We start from the raw sequence: 19,995 nt of genomic DNA, 5'->3' as shown, positions 1-19,995 counted from the left end.
CGAAGGAAAAAAAAAAAACGGGAGTCTGGAACACTGACGCTAACCATTATCTTGACGTGTTTCGACTTATGAGCACCTTACAAGTAACGTGTGTCGATGTGTGTCAACGATCGCGTATCGTGCGTACAACTTATTCCCATCGCATGCGGAGCGTGTGTCATACGGCAAGTACGTCGTAAAATTTTCAACATGTTTAAAATTACAAGACGTACTCCATTTAATACGACGTATGATAGCGTACTTTAGCGTTCTATTCACGCATACCAAACTTACCCATACCGTATTCGACGTGCGCCAGCGTTTTAGACGCATTTTTCAGAGGTTGGCATACGCTGGCAAGATCGCCAAGGTGTGACTGCGATGTTGACACTTCCATTTCTGCGGCGGTTATGATTTGAATCGTTGTGCGGCAGCCTTTTCATAACCTACGCCACGTCATCGTCGGCGATGCGTGCAGCGCGCTATGCCTAAGTTAGACTGTCGTTGGGCATAGGTTGTGAAGGCCGACAACAGGTTCAGCATTCGTTGGTATAAGTTATCTATAACACAACGAAACGTTCTGTGTCCGTTACTAATGCGTTATACATAAGACCAAGTCGTTATGAATACGTCCGAATCTTTAAAAAAAAAAACATCAAAAGTTCAACGTAAGCCAGCGTTTTACATACATTTTAATACGTTGCCATTGCTGGCTTAAACGTCAAGGTGTGACTGGGCCTTAAGCTTCAATTTTTTCCATGGAGTCGTTTCGGAAATACAGAGATCTAAATTATTTCCTTTTTTCCAACCTGGCTGCCACACCAGGTGACTTCTGACGTCATAATTATCATACAAAGATTCTACATGATTAGTCACACGTATAATGAAAAGTTTGTATCAATCGGATAAGCGGTCGCAGAGAAAACAGAAAATTAGCATGGATGGACATACGAACGGACGGACAACCCGAAACAATAATGCCACCAGCGACTTCATCAGCAGAGGCATAAAAATGCAAATCAATGTCGGGATCTTGTTCCAAAAATGTATGTAAACAAGGTAGGGATGGTCACAAGCAATGATCATGTGAAACCATCCCTTCATCCTTCTTTGAATAATGGTTGTCCCTGCACAAGACAGTGTGTGTGTGTGTGTGTGTGTGTGTGTGTGTGTGTGTGTGTGTGTGTGTGTGTGTGTGTGTGTGTGTGTGTGTGCGTGCGTGCGTGCGTGCGTGCGTGCGTGCGTGCGTGCGTGCGTGCGTGCGTGCGTGCGTGCGTGTGTGTGTGTGTGTGTGTTTTAAATTTTGTAAGTCTATCAAAAAAGAGCAAACTGGTCTATAAAGGTAAATCAATATTCACATAGTTTTTTAAAAGAATAAACTTAAAGAAAGTTTTCGATTTCTCCTAAACAACAGTTTCTTTATATTTGGCAACAACATACTCCAGTAGACAGTGGGGATACCCATGGGTTCAGATCCGACCCCTTTGTTTGTAAATTTATTCCTGCACATGTAGCAAATCTGATTGGGTCCAGAACATGTGCAGGAATAAACTAACAACTGTGTGAAGGTGTGGAAGCATCTTGAGATTCATTGATGATTTACTCGAAATAAATGATGGGTTTGTATTTGATCAGCTTCATGATGATATATATCCAAAAGAACTGGAATTAAAAAAGGAAAACCAAACTCACACTTTATTTTCTATCTTATAATAACAAATCGATATCAATAATAATAAATTTCACACCAAATAATTTGATAAACGAGATGAATCTCCATTCCACATTGTACGAATACCTTTCTTAGACAGCAGTATTCCGAACAAGTTATTCCATGGTACGGTTACTGGTGAAATAATTAGGGCCATGAGAGAAACCACATGCAGCACTAAACTTATTAATAGATTAAAACAACTAGCCAGACGTTTACTAACACAGGGAGCTGTAGTTAGCAGATTTAAACAAGTTTTCTTTAAGATCATAAAACGACACCATATAGAATTGGTGAAATACAATACGAATATTAAAATATTATGACCGAGATATTTATACAAATACGTCATTAAAATATACATGGAAACCATTCAAACCCATTTCGGTGGTTGCTAGAAGCAGGACCGGATTTACTTGCTTGTGGGCCCGAGACCAAACCTTATCAGTGCCCACCCCCCCCCCCAAAAAAAGTTATATATATAAATATATTTTTATATATATATATATATATATATATATATATATATATATATATATATGTATATATATATCTTCTTCTTCTTCTTCTTTCGGCTGCTCCCGTTCGGGGTCGCCACAGAGGATCATTTGATCTGCATAGTGATTTGGCACATGTTTTACACCGGATGCCCTTCCTGACGCAACCCTGGTTGCCTCTTACAACACAGGGATAATGTATATATATATATATATATATATATATATATATATATATATATATATATATATATATATATATATATATATGTATATATATGTATATATATATATATATATATATATATATATATGTATATATATATATATATATATATATATATATATATATATATATATATGTATATATATATATATATATATATATATATATATATATATATATATATATATATATATATATATATATACATTACAATATTACAATATTACATTACAATATTACGATATATATATATATATATATATATATATATATATATATATATATATATATATATATATATATATATATATATATATATATATATATATATATATATATATATATATATATATATATATATATATATATATATATATATATCGTAATATTGTAATGTAAAAAAAAAAGAATTACAACATAATGTAACACATCAATAATTTTTAATCAAATTAGTTCCATATCAAGTAAATCAAAGTAAATCAAGTTCCATATCATGTACATCTTACACATAGGGATAATGGAAAAATACAATGAAACTGAAGCATAATAAATTATAATGAAATACAATGCATACAATGCATATTAAAAAGCATACAATGAAACCGATCAGAGAACCCACAAGTCCCCGGTGGGCCCCCAGTTACTGGTGGGCCCTAGGCCAATGGCCTATGTTGCCTATTGGAAAATCCGGCCCTGGCTGGGAGACAAGGAAGCATTTTTAAAAAACCGTTTATAAATAAACGTTTGGATATTTGAATTACAGTTTCATCCAGAGGTGAGTGGGATGGTCGTGTCGATTGGTGGACATGTTATACTTAAGGTAAAATGTGCATGATTTAATGTATTGTGACGTCCACGGGACTTGAATAGTCCCGCCAACGTAGAATGAGCCGAAACGATGGAGGCGGTTTATTTCTATAACCCAAAGATGGCGGTTTCAATCGCTCTACCGCAAACGGGACAAGGAAGGTGGCACGAGTCGCTTTTCACTGAGTTAATGATGTTTATTTCTCTAACCAGAAATAATAAGACTCGGCAAGAGGAGGGATCCGGGGCGATTCGACGGGATGGTGGTGTGGGTTCGGGCGTGGGGAAAACACAAACAATGCCAATGGATATACCAATCTCAAACCCTCTAAGGCGCCAGGTACACACACACACGCACACACACACGCACACACACACAAAACGTAGCTGGTCCTGGTGGTCAGGCTGGCCCGTGGTGTAAACGCAACAGTCCCTGGATTGGCGTCGGACGAGCTGGCGTTGCGCTCGTCAGGGGCAGGAGACACCGTGGTGCTGTCGACCTCCTGGTCCTGGCCCAAGTCCGCTCACAGCCGCCAGGGAACCAGTTCTGGCGCCAAGTTGCGAGCGGGAGAGGGAGGCAGGTCCGCCCGCCGTTCGACCCCGTACTCCGAGCCAGCAGAACCCCAGAGCCAACCGAGCTGAGGCACGAGGCACAGCGAGGCCACGAGACACGATGATTCCAGGATCGAATCAGCGCAACAACACAGCACACTCCCAGCCCAACAGCCTCCACCAGAACGGTTTTTCTGTCCCGATCTTCTTCCTCCTCCCCTTTTCCCCGAACAGAGCCTTTTTATCCTCGAGTCCTCGTCACTTCCAATCAAGCCGTTTTATTGGCCCTCCGCCGTCGCCTTCCGCCAATCGTGATCACGAGGCGGAACCATCCGCAGCACTGTCCTGTGACATCACGGCAAGCCTCCAGGGAATACTAAAAGGGGTTTACGCAGACACACTTACCCTATCCCGTATCCCTATCTAATTACATGACAATTATAATTTCCCCCTTGAAGAAATGGACATTTACTAGACAACTTATCACCACTGAATTGCTACTTATTACATCGAGATCCTGGTACACTCGAACAGCATGGCATACCTAATTAAACATCCTAATTACCCTTTGAATGCATACCCCCCCTCAGACGTAACAGTATTATCATATAATAAAATATGTGATGGGAGTTGTAACGATGTGGTAATACATTAAATCCTCGAGCGAATAGACTCTGATTAGTGATGTTGCATTGATAGGTTGACTGACTGAAAGCAACAGTGGTTGTGGATCTACTGATGTAGGTAATGTACTGATGTGGATCCATGACCGAGGTTGTGGATCCGCTGTTTGGAGAGGTTCTGGGCTGAAAGGATGGAAACCTCAACGATGAATGGTTCCCAGCTGATGATCCATGAGGTCGGGAAACCATTCAATTGCTTACAGGTTAAGATTCTTCCTTCCGGTGAGGGAACTATGTTTTGAGGTTTACAGTTTAAATGAAGTTGAATATGGGATGTTGTGAAATTAACATCATTTACAGCAATCCTTTAAATTATATTATATTTTAGAAATGGGACCTGTGATAGAATTGTTAGAACAGTTGTTTGTGAAAAAACGAGATGTGTATGTGTGTGTGTGTGTGTGTGTGTATGTGTGTGTGTGTGTGTGTGTGTGTGTGTGTGTTTGTGTGTGTGTGTGTGTGTGCGCGCGCACGCGCGCGCGTGCAATGTCGAGAGCGTGAATGTGTGTATGTGCGATATAACCTTACACACACACACACACACACACACACACACACACACACACACACACACACACACACACACACGCACACGCACACGCACACGCACACACACACACACACACACTTAGTGTCTTGTGTACAATCAAACATTATTCACAGAAAGATGAAGGGATGGTTTCACATAATCATTTTTTGTGACCATCCCTACATTGTCTACAGACATATATCTGGGGTTCGAGTTTCACCACAGGGGGAAGTGCTCGAGTTCCTCCAGAACACCAGGTCCTGAGGCCACTGAGTACGGATAACTCTGAGTGCTGGTGGGTTGCTAAACAACCACGAGTGCCGATTGGTACCGCCAATTCTGGCAGGTTTCACTACTTTGCGTGGGTACCTTAGCTGTGGACGGCCACACCAAGGGGGGTCTCATGCCCTCGATGCATACTCAAGTTAACTTATAGTATCAGGTGCAGCCGAGTGAAGCTGTCGAGTACGTACCAGCTAACAAGAGCCAATCAGTGGGGTGGAACTTTCAGGCTAATACTAACGTGCGGACGATGGTAGATCAATGGGGAAAAGACACGATGAACTGGGTACATTTATAACATAAGCAAGTTTATTACAAGTGGGTAAGGCAAAAGGACATGCAAATATTTACAAAGAAACAAGACAGTGCAGAATTAACCTGTTATTCAGAACTTACACACTCTTAACTTACATAACCATGAAAGGTGCCATCAGAATCATTCCTGAGGAAGGTTAGAGATCAAAGAAAGAGAAATTTTGAGGCGTTTGCAACCTCTTATTTACCAGGCGTGGGCAACGGGCCCATGCTTCCCAGTTGCTGAGGAGGGGTAAGGAAAACTGAGGGTGTCCAAGGTGTGTGGTTGGAGGAGGTGCAATGAGGTCTTTGTGGTGCCATGTGGTGAGGTGCAGAGAGAAGGGTGTAAAGATGTGGGTCAGGCGGTTTCGGAAACAAAGAAAAGAATGTGTGAGGATAGAACTAATGATGTGTGAGGAAGCTTGTACATGTAATTGTTTAACGAGCTAAAGCGGCGATTGGTCTGGTGTCTCCTGCTCGCAGGTGGACTTCATTACATTCTGTTTCCTCAGTCAAACTCAGCTCATTCTGTCAAGCTCCGTTCCGCTCCATGATCCTAAGAACAAGACGAGAGAGAGAGAGAGAGAGAGAGAGAGAGAGAGAGAGAGAGAGAGAGAGAGAGAGAGAGAGAGAGAGAGAGAGAGAGAGAGAGAGAGAGAGAGAGAGAGAGAGAGAGAGAACGAACCAGAGAACAAAGCTCTCTTTTATAATCCCCCAGTGGGGGGGGGGGTGGAGTTTGAGAGGTGGAACACGTGGGTTATGGGCGTTTCCCTGCACTCTGCCCAGGCAACGATTTGCCACCAGAAATGGCTTCAGTAGCTCTGCACTCGCCCACGCGATGGAGCTCCGAGAATAACATGGGGTGAAGGTATCTGGTTGCACTCCCTGGCCACGAATACACGCCGGACACCAGATGATGGCTATAATCGAGTGGAATGCACGAGCTATCCATATGATGTTGAATGGCATTAGCACTCCAAGATAGATGCTAGAACGTCCAGACCCGAGCATCTATTATAGTTTGAGCCGCTCCCTTGTCTCCTGCCAGTCCAGAGGGAGGTGGTGAATGTCAGTGGTGATTAAGTTGAGCGATGGCAGTGGTGGAGTAGCGTAGCGATTGTAGTGCGGCAAGTTTGTGATGGTGATGGTGATGGTGGTCGTCGAGATTGTGGTGTTGATGGTGAGTTTAGGTGAGTTTGAGCTGTGGTCCGATGATGTGGGGATTTTAGGAAGGTGTTGTGGTGGTAGAATGAAGGTTGTAGCATTGTGGTTCGAGTCTGGCGAAGGTTTGAGATGAGCGTCCGTTGGGTAATGGCACGCGATTTGAAGGAGAAATGGTGCGCTTATGCTATTGAGCTGCTTGCGTGCAGGCATGCGTGAAGGAAATACTCGTGCGTGTGAAGTAAAATAGGTAAAGGATAAAGAATGGGAATAAAGACCTGCCTAAAAGCTCACACAACGCATTCTGTCCCATCGAACCACTAGATATAAGGGAAGGGCTATCTATAAGGAATACTCATGAAATAACTGTCACAGGACCGCTATATATTGCGTGCTATTGCCTTGGGGGAGCGCCGGCTTCACAGAACCGCAACAATACTATTTGGAGGAACAACCCTACATCCTTTTTCATTACCCTTGCCAGAGGAGTGGGTATTGCGTTTGGGTCCATTTGTTTGTCTGTCTATCTTTCTGTCTGCTTGCTTGTTTGTCCACACAGAACTTTAGTGTTTTTCTCTGTAACCACTTGTCGGATTGAGACAAAATATTTACCAAAGGTGCGACCTCCTAAGTAGAATGTTTTAATGATAATTATGATGTCTTTGGTCACATGGTGTAGCAGCCATGTTGGAAAAAGAGAAAAACTTTGTACCTCTATCTCTAAAACCACACCAAGGAAAAAATTGGAACTTGGCAAACAGAAAGATTTATACTTACTCCTCATGGGAAATAAGTGATTTTTTAATGTCATAATTGCATTTGTAGAATGCTACATCTCATGAGTATGAAAAATTTTGAGAGACATCTTGGGATAAATGTTCCACAGAAAAAAAATTTGATGATATCATCGGTCACGTGATTTGGCAGCCATATTGTTTTTTTAACCTTCAAAAATCTTCGCTGAAGTGGCTGAACAGATCGAGGCGAAACTTTACACGTATGACCACCTATCTATGAGGAACAAAAGGTTCACACATATGATGCCATAGGTCACATGGTTTGGCAGGCATAATGGATTTACCCTGAAACCTATAAAATGTTTTTCTCCACAACGGCTGGACAAGTCGAGGGGAAACTTCACAAAAATGTTCCCCAAATCTTGGGTGTACAATTCTCCATTTCTGCTGGGCCCCCACGTCCAGCAGCTCCCAAAAAAACAAACCACGTTCTGGGTTTTCCATACTGCCCTCCTTCGCACTATGGGCTCCCTCCCTCTCTTCACACACCTCGGCCCCTCGCCACACAGGCTTTGTGGAATCGCCAAGGATCAGCTCCTCAGCTTCTTCTTCCTCTCCTTCACACTCAGCTTTCTGCTCCCCACAATATAAGCTTTGAGCTTCTTTTTGCTCCACTCAGGACAAGGACAAGCTTGAGGCGACTCTGTCCCATCTCTTGCACTCCTGTCCTCCTCTTCCTCCTCTCAGGATCTCGCTTTCTCCCCGTCTCAGCTCGTGGAGCCTCTCCCTCATTGGTCCACATCCTATGTGGGCATGTCCATGATGCGGCTGGTGGAAAATGCCAATGTTTCTGAGGGAACCGCCACCAGCGCCCCCAGCCCTCCCCTTCCGTAAGAAGGACACGGAAAGTGCCTCCAGTCCCTCCCTCACGCGCAAACCTCCTCTGTACAGTCCTACACTGTACAACATGAGAGGTGCCATCCCGCAGGCCACGGACACCAAGCATCGTGCTTTGTGCCATGAACGTGTGAAATAAGATAATGCATGGATAGCGTTGCAATGGAGAAGGATGCAGACGGAATGAATGCGCCCAATTAAACAATGCGTGAATAGAGTGAAATGCGGAGAGGGAAGCAGCTGGACCGAGGGACAAAGTGACGGCTGTGAGGTTGAAGGTGAGACCGATGAGGTGAGGGAGGGATTGTCGAAATGAGGTTTGGAGAAGGGGGTTATTGGTGGATTGAGAAAGGCAGAGGGGGAACCGACCAATGGTGTAAAGGAGGGATTGTCAAAATGAGCAGGGGGGGAGGGGATTATGGACCATGGGGTAAAGGAGGAAAGATTGAAAGTAGCGGGGGGGGGGGGAAGGAGGGAAGACATCACACTGGGAAACCACGAACTAACCTCAACACATGCCGCCCAAACAACCATTAGACAAGGGGCCAAGGACTATCTACACATACTCGTAGACCAACAAAATAACGAATCCTCGGGTCACTTTCCTTTCTGGCAAGATAACTCCAAGCTGCGGAATCGTCTCGCTCTGAGCCCCATGATATGAATCGCCCCACACCGAACCCCACGGCATGAGTTGCCTTGCACCGATCTCCCGGACCATGCCCCGGCGACCGGCCGAGGGTCGTGTCGGCCCCGCATGCCCGCCCGGGCACCCCCGATTAGCGCTGATCAATGCCTGCTCGGTGATGCGCCACGCGGCCCAATCTGCACAGCACGCATCTGCCTGATCGCGGCTTCACCGGGCAGAGAGGCGAGGAGACGTCTGCCGCCCATGGGGAACACCCGCGGCCGCCAGCGAGAACCGACGGTAAGGTGCTAGGGTAAACCCATGAACAGACGGTAAGATGTGTGCCATTCGTGCCCTGCTCTGTATGATGATAAGGGCTGTGCGCCGTGCGCGGTATCACGGGCTGTGCCCGACTCCGCCATTGTACACGTGGTCAGCGCGCAGGTCCGCCGCCATCGAGCATGCCCAGTACAGTGCGCGCAGGTCCGCCGCCATCGAGCATGCCCAGTACAGTGCGCGCAGGTCCGCCGCCATCGAGCATGCCCAGTACAGTGCGCGCAGGTCCGCCGCCATCGAGCATGCCCAGTACAGTGCGCGCAGGTCCGCCGCCATCGAGCATGCCCAGTACAGTGCGCGCAGGTCCGCCGCCATCGAGCATGCCCAGTACAGTGCGCGCAGGTCCGCCGCCATCGAGCATGCCCAGTACAGTGCGCGCAGGTCCGCCGCCATCGAGCATGCCCAGTACAGTGCGCGCAGGTCCGCCGCCATCGAGCATGCCCAATACAGTGCGCGCAGGTCCGCCGCCATCGAGCATGCCCAGTACAGTGAGCGCAGGTCCGCCGCCATCGAGCATGCCCAGTACAGTGCGCGCAGGTCCGCCGCCATCGAGCATGCCCAGTACAGTGCGCGCAGGTCCGCCGCCATCGAGCATGCCCAGTACAGTGCGCGCAGGTCCGCCGCCATCGAGCATGCCCAGTACAGTGCGCGCAGGTCTGCCGCCATCGAGCATGCCCAGTACAGTGCGCGCAGGTCCGCCGCCATCGAGCATGCCCAGTACAGTGCGCGCAGGTCCGCCGCCATCGAGCATGCCCAGTACAGTGCGCGCAGGTCCGCCGCCATCGAGCATGCCCAGTACAGTGCGCGCAGGTCCGCCGCCATCGAGCATGCCCAGTACAGTGCGCGCAGGTCCGCCGCCATCGAGCATGCCCAGTACAGTGCGCGCAGGTCCGCCGCCATCGAGCATGCCCAGTACAGTGCGCGCAGGTCCGCCGCCATCGAGCATGCCCAGTGCAGTGCGCGCAGGTCCGCCGCCATCGAGCATGCCCAGTACAGTGCGCGCAGGTCCGCCGCCATCGAGCATGCCCAGTACAGTGCGCGCAGGTCCGCCGCCATCGAGCATGCCCAGTACAGTGCGCGCAGGTCCGCCGCCATCGAGCATGCCCAGTACAGTGCGCGCAGGTCCGCCGCCATCGAGCATGCCCATTACAGTGCGCGCAGGTCCGCCGCCATCGAGCATGCCCAGTACAGTGCGCGCAGGTCCGCCGCCATCGAGCATGCCCAGTACAGTGCGCGCAGGTCCGCCGCCATCGAGCATGCCCAGTACAGTGCGCGCCGGTCCGCCGCCATCGAGCATGCCCAGTACAGTGCGCGCCGGTCCGCCGCCATCGAGCATGCCCAGTACAGTGCGCGCAGGTCCGCCGCCATCGAGCATGCCCAGTACAGTGCGCGCAGGTCCGCCGCCATCGAGCATGCCCAGTACAGTGCGCGCCGATCCGCCGCCATCGAGCATGCCCAGTACAGTGCGCGCCGATCCGCCGCCATGGCCCACGTGGTCAGCGCTCGCGTTCGCCCCATTCTGCTATCGTGTGTGCGGGGCCAACCCCGATCTGTGTCAGGAATTGAGTGGAACAATCAGATATGATAATTAGATGGAGGTTTGGAATGAAAATAATATAGATCTAAGTATCAGATGGAGAAATAGAGGGAAAAAGAGGATGCCAATATAATTAAATCCAGAAATGAGTTGAAAAGAACACGCCACCCTTATCTTGCACACTTGTGTCCTGTACAATGTGGCATGGCTGTTGTTTTTCTATTATCGGCCCCTGACGATGTAGTTATTGGCACCAAGCTGCCAGCCACGCTCTCGCCGATATTGGGTCATTTTCTTCTGTGTTGTGAAGAACAACATCCGTGCAGCTTCTTTAAGAGATATTCGTTTGTATGCCTTTTCAATGCAACCAGCAATCTCATCCCAGATAATTGGAAACGTCAGACGATCATCTTGAGCTTGCGGCAGAGGTTCATTCGAGGGTATCGCGGTATCCTCGCAGCTGCGCTGTCGATGCTCGTGTTGTGTGGTCGCGGCTTTCTCTTCCCCTCCCCCGGTCGTGGCACGTGCTGCACATGTTAGCCTCTGCGAGGAAGCATACGTTCAGGGTGTGTCTGCAGTTTTTACAGGCGTCTGTCTGAGTGCAGTGTCTGCTTTGATTTATTTCACGAAGAAGAGGAAAAGGGTAGGAATGAAGATAGAGATATAATCAGACCTTACTATGAGATCCACACAAAGCACTGTCCCGTTGTCCCGCTAAACAAAAGGAAAGGGACTATCTGAACGTATTGTTACGAATCCACGCTCGCCCGGTGTGCGAGTGACCGTGTTAACTAATAACGGCCGCTCGCCCACCGAACGGACAATTCAGTCGTGACTTCCCGGAAAAAACGCCGAGAACCAGTCACGGGTGTGCCGTCAATGCACACCACGGCGCAGTCCGTATTCTACCCGCGCGCGACAGGGTCAATCGCCGAATATCGATATACCTAAGTATTCGCGCGGGTAACCTACCGAGGGACCGTACATCGGCGCAAGCCTGTTTGGACACGAACCACTTAAGCGGTTCGTTCCGTTCTGGGATAACCGAGCAGGTATTATCGCCAGACCTCGCCGGACTCAATTCTATTTATCGGTATTCAAAAACCAACTAGTGCTCCGAAGAACAATACGGCGGTTCAATGGGGGAAAATGACGCGACGAACGGGGAACATTTAAATAAGCACATTTATTATACAGCACATATACAAACAATCATGCAGTCACGCAGGTAACCAATGATGAAAAAACACGCATGCAGTTATTTGTTGAAGACTGCGGGGCGGGGACAAAACACGAGCAAGGCGAAAACACTACAACCGACTATGGTTTACCATGTACATTCACTTAACATGTTTTACTTACGGACTCGGCGCCACATCATGCATTCAAAGAAAAACCCCAGGAAAAAGACCCCCTCAAAGACAAGGGAGTCAGACTGGGCCCGTGGGCCTTTACAACGTGTGGCCTTGGTGACCGAAAGGGCCCCAGGAGACCGTTGCAGGTTACCTGCACCCTCGTGGTGCCTTGATGGGGCGAGTCGCGACGTCCCGTCCCCACGGCAGCTAGTGTAGCCGCGGTTGCGCCCAGGCCTTGCCAAGCGGCAGGCGAGCTCTCTCCGGCTCTCCCCACACGCACACGCAGGTTCGCGCGACACAGCAGCGCTGCGCCTCCAGCCCACGTCTCCCTCGCGACGCCCGGACCTCCACCGACCAACCGTTCCAAGTTCCTGACTCGGCACGAGCCCAGATCTTCACGCAGCTCCAGCAGAAGCAGCCCAGGTCCTTCCGCGGCCTCCAGCGGCAGCGACAACTCCAGCGCCGGCAGAGAGAGATCCAGCAACGCCTGAGAGACATCCAGCAATGCCTGAGAGAGAGAGAGAGAGAACGAACGCTCCGTGCGTCCTTTTTATTACCCCTGCTCCGCCCCTCCACTCTCGCCCCGCCCTCCTTCCAGAACATGCGGGAATCTTCCAGAACATGCAGGAACCTTCTCGGAGGAAGCGTTTTCCCGCCAAATCGGGGATGCTCCCTCGCCGCTGTATTTGTCTTCTTCCACAACAGGGTGGAATTCACCGTGGAGACGCCATTCGTCCGGGGGAGGGGGGAACTGGGGCCGCCTGCTTTCCCTCGATGAAGGCCAGGCCTCTGGCAACCGTGTGCCGAGCTGGAAACGCGGTGGTGTGGTTATGAGGGTTGTGGTTAAGGTGGTTGTGTGAAGCGGTTGGTCCAAAATAACGATAGCAAAGAATAAAGGCTAACTCAAAGATCACAGCCCTGTTGACACAAATAAAATCCCATTAAACAAGGTGGGGAAATCTAACTGAAGACGGACTTAGCGATATCGTTTATGGTGCTCTGCGAATTTCCACAACCGTAACAGTATATTAATTATTGGAATAACTGTCAAGGGACCGCTGTATGATGGTTGCTATTGCTTTGGAGGGATGTGGTTCCTCGAACCGCAACAATATGTGTGTGTGTGTGTGTGTGTGTGTGTGTGTGTGTGTGTGTGTGTGTGTGTGTGTGTGTGTGTGTCGCAGGACCAGGCATATATATATATATATATATATATATATATATATATATATATATATATATATATATATATATATATATATTACTAAAACTCTCATCTTGTATGTATGTATGTATGTGTGTACAGTCTGACCCGGATATGAGACCCGGATAAAAGAAAAACCCGCGTATAAGAACATGTTTTCTTATTCCCGAACATGTTCCTATATAAATGTATATGGGGAAACCCGCATATAAGAAACAGGCGTACAAAGAAAACCCGCGTAAAAGAAGATATTTTTCAACACAAAAGTACAATTTTCTATCCGAAGCCACAGGAAAAACTGGCATCAGTCGGCTGACGCGTTAGTTTCACTTTCCTTTCCAGTAGTTTTCCGGAAATCCCGAATGAGGAAGTGGTAGTTTCGCTTCATCACAATGGTGTCCGCTCGAAAAACGCAGAGTGTTGCGGAGAAAGTTGAAATTTTGGATGCTTTAAAGTCAAAATCACTGACGAGAGCCGATGTCATGAAAAAGTATGGCATTGGACTGTTGATCGTCAGCAAAATTATCAAAGATGAGGAGTCACTTTGTATCAAAGTCCTCAACAACTCAAACATCAATAAAAAGCGTAGCCGTGACAGCATCCACAAAGACGTCAATGAAGCGACAACTGCTTGGTTCCATCAAGCTCGTGCAAGCAATGCTGTCGTAACAGACTGTATCATCAAAGAGAAGGCTGCATCGTTCGCCGTTTCGTCAGGTGTTGAGTTTGAATCTAGTAACGGTTGGCTGATGCGCTGGAAGCAAGTGAACAATGTTTCATTCAAGAAATTCCATGGTGAGAAAGCGGCAGCTGATGGTGCAGCAGCAGGCAACTGGATTAAACATCTGCTCCCCGACTTGCTTGGGAATTATGCAGAGAAAGACATTTACAACGCCGACGAAATGGGCCATTTTTATAAGGCCATGCCCCGTGGTTCTCTAACAAGTGCGGGTGACAAGCCAGCCGGAGGTAAAGTTCCAAAAGGCCGCCTGAATGTTCTTTTGTTGTGTAATCTCGATGGCAGTGATAAGCGAGGCTTCATTGTTGGTAAGTCCGCCAAGCCGAGATGTTTCAACAATGTTCATAACCTGCCATTCCTTTACTTCGCCAATATAATACATGGATGACGAGTGCAATATGGTCGCAAATTCTTACCAAACTCAACTGTCAGTTGCGCACCAGTGGTAGAAACATTGTCTTGTTTGCTGACAACGCCGTGTGCCACCGTCTTCCACTGGATGTGACGCTAACGAACATAAAGCTCCAGTTCATGCCGACCAATACGACATCTCTGATTCAACCTCTAGACCAGGGGTCTCCAACCTTTTTGGGCGGAGGGCCACAAAACCAAAGTGGTGAGGGGCGGAGGGCCGCACCCAAAAAAGGACGCTAAATTCCAAAAATATATATATAATTAATATGCGGAAATTTAAACAAAAATTAGTGCTGAATATATTTTTCTTGCCAACGAATATGATAAATGAATAATCGTGTTAAAAACACACGTGTCTAATATGAATCAAAATCATAATAAAAATTACAGAACGCTTTGATCATTGACCCTAACATATTGGCAGTATCGCGGGTCGCATTGCAATGTAAACTTAATATGGCACCGCGGGCCGCATAAATCCGTCTAAGGGGCCGCATGTGGCCCGCAGGCCGTAGGTTGGAGACCCCTGCTCTAGACCAAGGCATGATCCGAACCATGAAGGCGGACTACCGACGAGAAATTGTTCGGCTTCAAGTTGCTGCTATCGACAGCGTGCCACAGAAACCAGCGTCAGAAGTGAGCAAAACTATCACAGTTCTGAAGGCGATGCACATTTTGAAACGGGCCCTCTTCATGGTTACGCCACAGAAAATTGCGAACTGCTTCAAGAAGGCTGGCTTCGTGAAACGGTCCAAAGATGAAGAACGCGATTCTGAACACAACGACGAAGAAGACGTCACAGAAGCTCTGCATGTCCAGGGCATTACACAACAGGAATTCCTTTTATTTGTCAACATTGATGAAGGGGCAGAGTGCTACGGAGAAATGACTGATCAAGAGATTGTTGACACTGTAATGCAACCCCAAACAAAGGTGGAAGACGACAAAGACGAAGAGGGAGAAGAATCGGTTGTGCCACCGCCCACAAAGCTCCAAGCTATCCAGGCGATTGACACACTGACGGCCTATTTTGATCACAGTGACAACACCGACGCCAGAAAACTTCTGTACTCTGTCCATGATAAAGTATTGGAGAGCGGCAACAGAAGTATGGTCCAAACCAAACTGTCCGACTCCTTCATGAAAGCAAAGTAACATTCACCGTGAATCCAAAGTGCGACACGTGAAACCAGTGGGTTTTCCAATACATCAGAATAAACACGCTCATTTAAATAAGTTGATATCACCATCCCTGTGAAGTACACGACCCCCGGTGCACATACCTTGCCTCCCATGGCCAGTTTTGTGAAGTGGATGATGAAGATCAGCTCACTCTACCCTGGATATGCTGCTTCTGCTCTCCCAACAATGGATGGAGGTCCTCAATGCCAGACAGGAAATCCGAGCCGTATCCCTGGACATATCGCGTGCTTTTGACATGGTCTGGCACCCTGCCCTGCTCACCAAACTCTATTCCTATGGTATCCAAGGCCATCTCCACTCATGGCTCACAGACTTCCTCTCCTGTCGCAGTCAACATGGCCGTCAATGGAGTTCTTTCATCCCCTCTTCCTGTCCAGGCTGGAGTTCTTCAAGGTAGCGTTCTGGGCCCTGTTCTTTTTCTGGTTTTCATCAATGATCTCAACGACTCTTTGGAAAATCCTTTATATCTCTTTGCTGATGACTCCACCCTCTGCCGTACCATCTGTCATCCCTCAGACCGGCAAGCAGCAGCTTCTTCGTTCACTGCAGATCTGGATAAAATCACAAACTGGTCCAACACATGGAACATGTCTTTCAATCCGGACAAATCTCACACTGTCACTATGTCTCTTCGAAAGGACCGTTTAGAAAACCCACCCATCCACTTTCTCAACAATCCTCTGGAAGAAGTCCTTTCTTTCAATCTTCTGGGTCTCACTATCTGCCATGACCTTTCCTGGGAAAGTCACATTTCAAACCTCGCCTCCAAAGGCAGTCGCGACTGGGAATCCTCCGTCGTGCAAAGTCCTTCCTCGGCCCTCCTGAGCTCCTGACCACTTACAAAGCTTTTGTCCATAGCCTGATGGAATACTGCTCTTCCCTCCGGGGCTGGTGCTCCTGCCTCCCACCTTTCTTGGCTTCACGCTGTAGAAACCAGGGCATTTCGGATCATCGGCATCTCCCGCAATGAGGCTGAGTCTTTGAGCCTCTCACTCAATCACCGCAGGTTGGTCGGTGGTCTTTCTGTCTTCTACAGTCTCCTCTCCAGCCTTGCCCCCCCCCCCTGTTCTCTCTGCGATTTGTCCCCACCACAATTCCTCAGGGCGCTCAAGGTCAGCCAACAACCCCCTTCTGGTAAAACTACCAAAATCACGAATCACTGCTCACCTTCACTCTTTCACTCCTCTTTTTTCCTGCCTTTGGAATAAACTTCCTCACTCTATTCTTTCCCATTCTTCCCTCCAGGTTTTCAAAACAGCTGTTCACCACCACCTCTTATCACCCCCCATCCAAATCCTCGATCTTTTCTACCCCCGATAATCCACCCAAGCCCACTTCCTTCAAATTCTCTGCTTTCCTTCCTGAAAGTCCCTGTAATGTCCATCTTCTATTCCCCATGTTCCCCGTCCCATCCCTCCCCCTTCCACAGATCTCCTAATGTGTCTGTTCCCCACTGTTTTGTCCCTCCCACTCCCGCCCCTCTTGTCTCATGCCTCCTTGATGTGCGTTGTGTGTTAGCTCTCATACGAGCCTCGACATGGTATACAAAAAAAAACAAAAAAAAACCCAGATATCAGAACAACCCGGATATAAGAACATACATTCTCACTCCCGAGCGTGTTCTTATATCCGGGTCAGACTGTATGTATGTATGTATGTCCCTGAAATACAGCAAAAACAGTACACGATAGCGCAAAATTTTTCAGCACACCTTACTCACCATTCTCCTGCGGTGTGCAGTATCAAGTTTCGTTAAAATTGGGCAATGAAAAAATTATTTAAAAAATCAATTCCCGATTTAGTCGAGTACTCTTCCTTGAGTATTTGATCAATGCAAACAACCTCAGCGGTATAGTTCGCTGGAGCTATCTTTTTTATTTTTGAAATGATTTTTTTTTCAACCGGTCATAACGGGAACCCAATGGGTTCACGGGTCATCTAGTATATACTAGTACGTGCCCGCACGTGCGTGGCCGTACGTGCATAAAAAAAACTTTCAAACCGCGAGCCAGAAACAACAACCACACAGGCCGTTCCTTTGCTCTCGCGTGCCCATACGTGCAAACCAAAAAACAAACACAACAAAAAAAACTTCAAAACAGCCACACAGGCCGTTCCTTCGCTCTCGTAAACGACGACTGGATTGGGTCGTTGTGTTCATCTATAAATGCGCATAACAAATAGAGAAAATATTAGAATATAGTGTCATCACTATACGAAAGTGGTGCGTGCCCGTACAGAATGTTCACATGCATTCCACAAATTATCGCTTTCATTGAAGTAACAACTGCTGTGATACTTACACACACAGAGTTAATTAAAATCCAAATTAAAATCAAGTTTACCTTCCTGTCTTTGCTTGCCATGACATTCGCTGCCATTGAAAATTGCCACTCCGACATCACGGTAACTAAATGGCGCCCTTTTCCCATCGTAACCGACACGGCCCATGACGTCATCATCGGCTGGCCACTCACCGGCCTACGCAGCAACGTGTCTTGTCATTGGTTGGTAAATAAATGGCCGCAGCAATGTGTCTTGTCATTGGTTGGTAAATAAATGGCCATAATTTGGGAAGCACTTGTCCAATTAATATCAAACCTTGAAAAGGCACATACTCAGGTCCCCAGCAATGTACCTGGCAAGTTTCAATTACATCGGACGAGTGGTTGTTGAGAAACAGCAGTCACATACACACACACACACACACACACATTGCTGGAATTATATATACAAGTGCATGCCCATACGTGTGTGGCCGTACGTGCGTGGCCATACATGCAAAAAAAAAACTTTCAAACCGCGTACCAGAAACAACAACCACACAGGCCGTTCCTTCGCCCTTGCGTGCCCGTACGTGCAAAAAAAAAAACTTTCAAACAACCACACAGGACGTTTCTTCGCTCTCGTAAGTGATGACTGGATTGGGGCATTGTGTTTATCTATAAATGCGCATAAGAAATCGAGAAATTATTAGAATACAGTAAGTCATCACTATCCGGAAGTAGTGCGTGCCCATACGGAATGTTCACAAGCATTCCACGAATTATCGCTTGCATTGAAGTAACAACTGCTGTGATACTTACACACACAGAGTTAATTAAAATCCAAATTAAAATCAAGTTTATCGCCCTGTCTTTGCTTGCCATGACATTCGCTGCCATTGACCATTGCCACTCCTACACCATGGTGAGGCGACAGGGTAGGATGTGTAGGAGACCTGAAAGTACAGTCATTAGGTTTTCCGTTTGAATTGTTTTAGTTTTAAAATAGTTAAAAAAAAATAGTTTGCAAAGCACACCACCAAATTGAGATGTATTTCGTTGGCAAGCATGTTGAGTAGAGCTGAATTACTTAACACTTCCAAAGACCACACCGTTTTGACACTTGGAAACAAAAAAAAGTTGTGCACTTTTTTTGATAAATTATTTTTGGAACAATTTTTCTAAAAATAAATAAATAATAATAAAAATTGTCTACATGCACACACCTTTATCTTGTTAGCACCTCTTCATAAACAACATTGCTGAGGTAAAGGCACGTCAGACAGTTAAGTCCTCACTGTCCGGAAGTTCGCATATCGCAGTTACGATTATTCGCAATTTCATTTTAATGGCCAATTATTCAATTAGGGCCAACGTAATTTGCCTTTTCGCAATGTCATTGCAAGGAAAAACACGAAGAGAAGAGAAGAGAGAGAAAAAAAAACGGAGTGCAAAAAAAAAACCTTTCAAACAAACACACAGGCCGTTCCTTCGCTCTCGTAAACGACGACTGGATTGGGGCATTGTGTTTATCTATAAATGCCCAGAAGAAATCAAGAAATTATTAGAATACAGTGTCATCACTATCCGGAAGTCCGTATGTTGTAACACGTAATGGCGAACGTGGCTGAGGATCTCTTCCCCAACGGCCACACCTACGCAGCAACGTGTCCTGTCATTGGTTGGTAAATAAATAGCCATAACTTGGGAAGCACTTGTCCGATTAATATCAAACCTTGAAAAGGCACATCCTCAGGTCCCCAGCAATATAGCTCGCAAGTTTCAATGAGATCGGACCAGTGGTTGTCGAGAAACAGCGGTCACTCACACACACACACACACACACACACACACACACACACACACACACACACACACACTGCTGGAATTATATATATATATATATATATATATATATATATATATATATATATATATATATATATATATATGTATGTAT

At 46.9% G+C, this 19,995-nt stretch overlaps 1 protein-coding gene across 5 annotated transcripts in view; it reads right to left on the bottom strand.

Annotated features, from left to right (window-relative positions):
* The window catches only part of LOC147014660 (SUMO-specific isopeptidase USPL1-like), a 212,004-nt gene that overhangs the window by 48,495 nt on the left and 143,514 nt on the right, over window positions 1-19,995 (bottom strand). The window lies entirely within an intron of this gene.

This window comes from Eptatretus burgeri, chromosome 13 (genome assembly GCF_056783735.1).
Source record: "Eptatretus burgeri isolate ZD-2024b chromosome 13, Ebu_testis_v1, whole genome shotgun sequence".
NCBI lineage: Eukaryota > Metazoa > Chordata > Myxini > Myxiniformes > Myxinidae > Eptatretus > Eptatretus burgeri.
The sequence above is the reverse complement of the archived record's forward strand: the minus strand, read 5'-3'. Positions and strand labels throughout refer to the sequence as shown.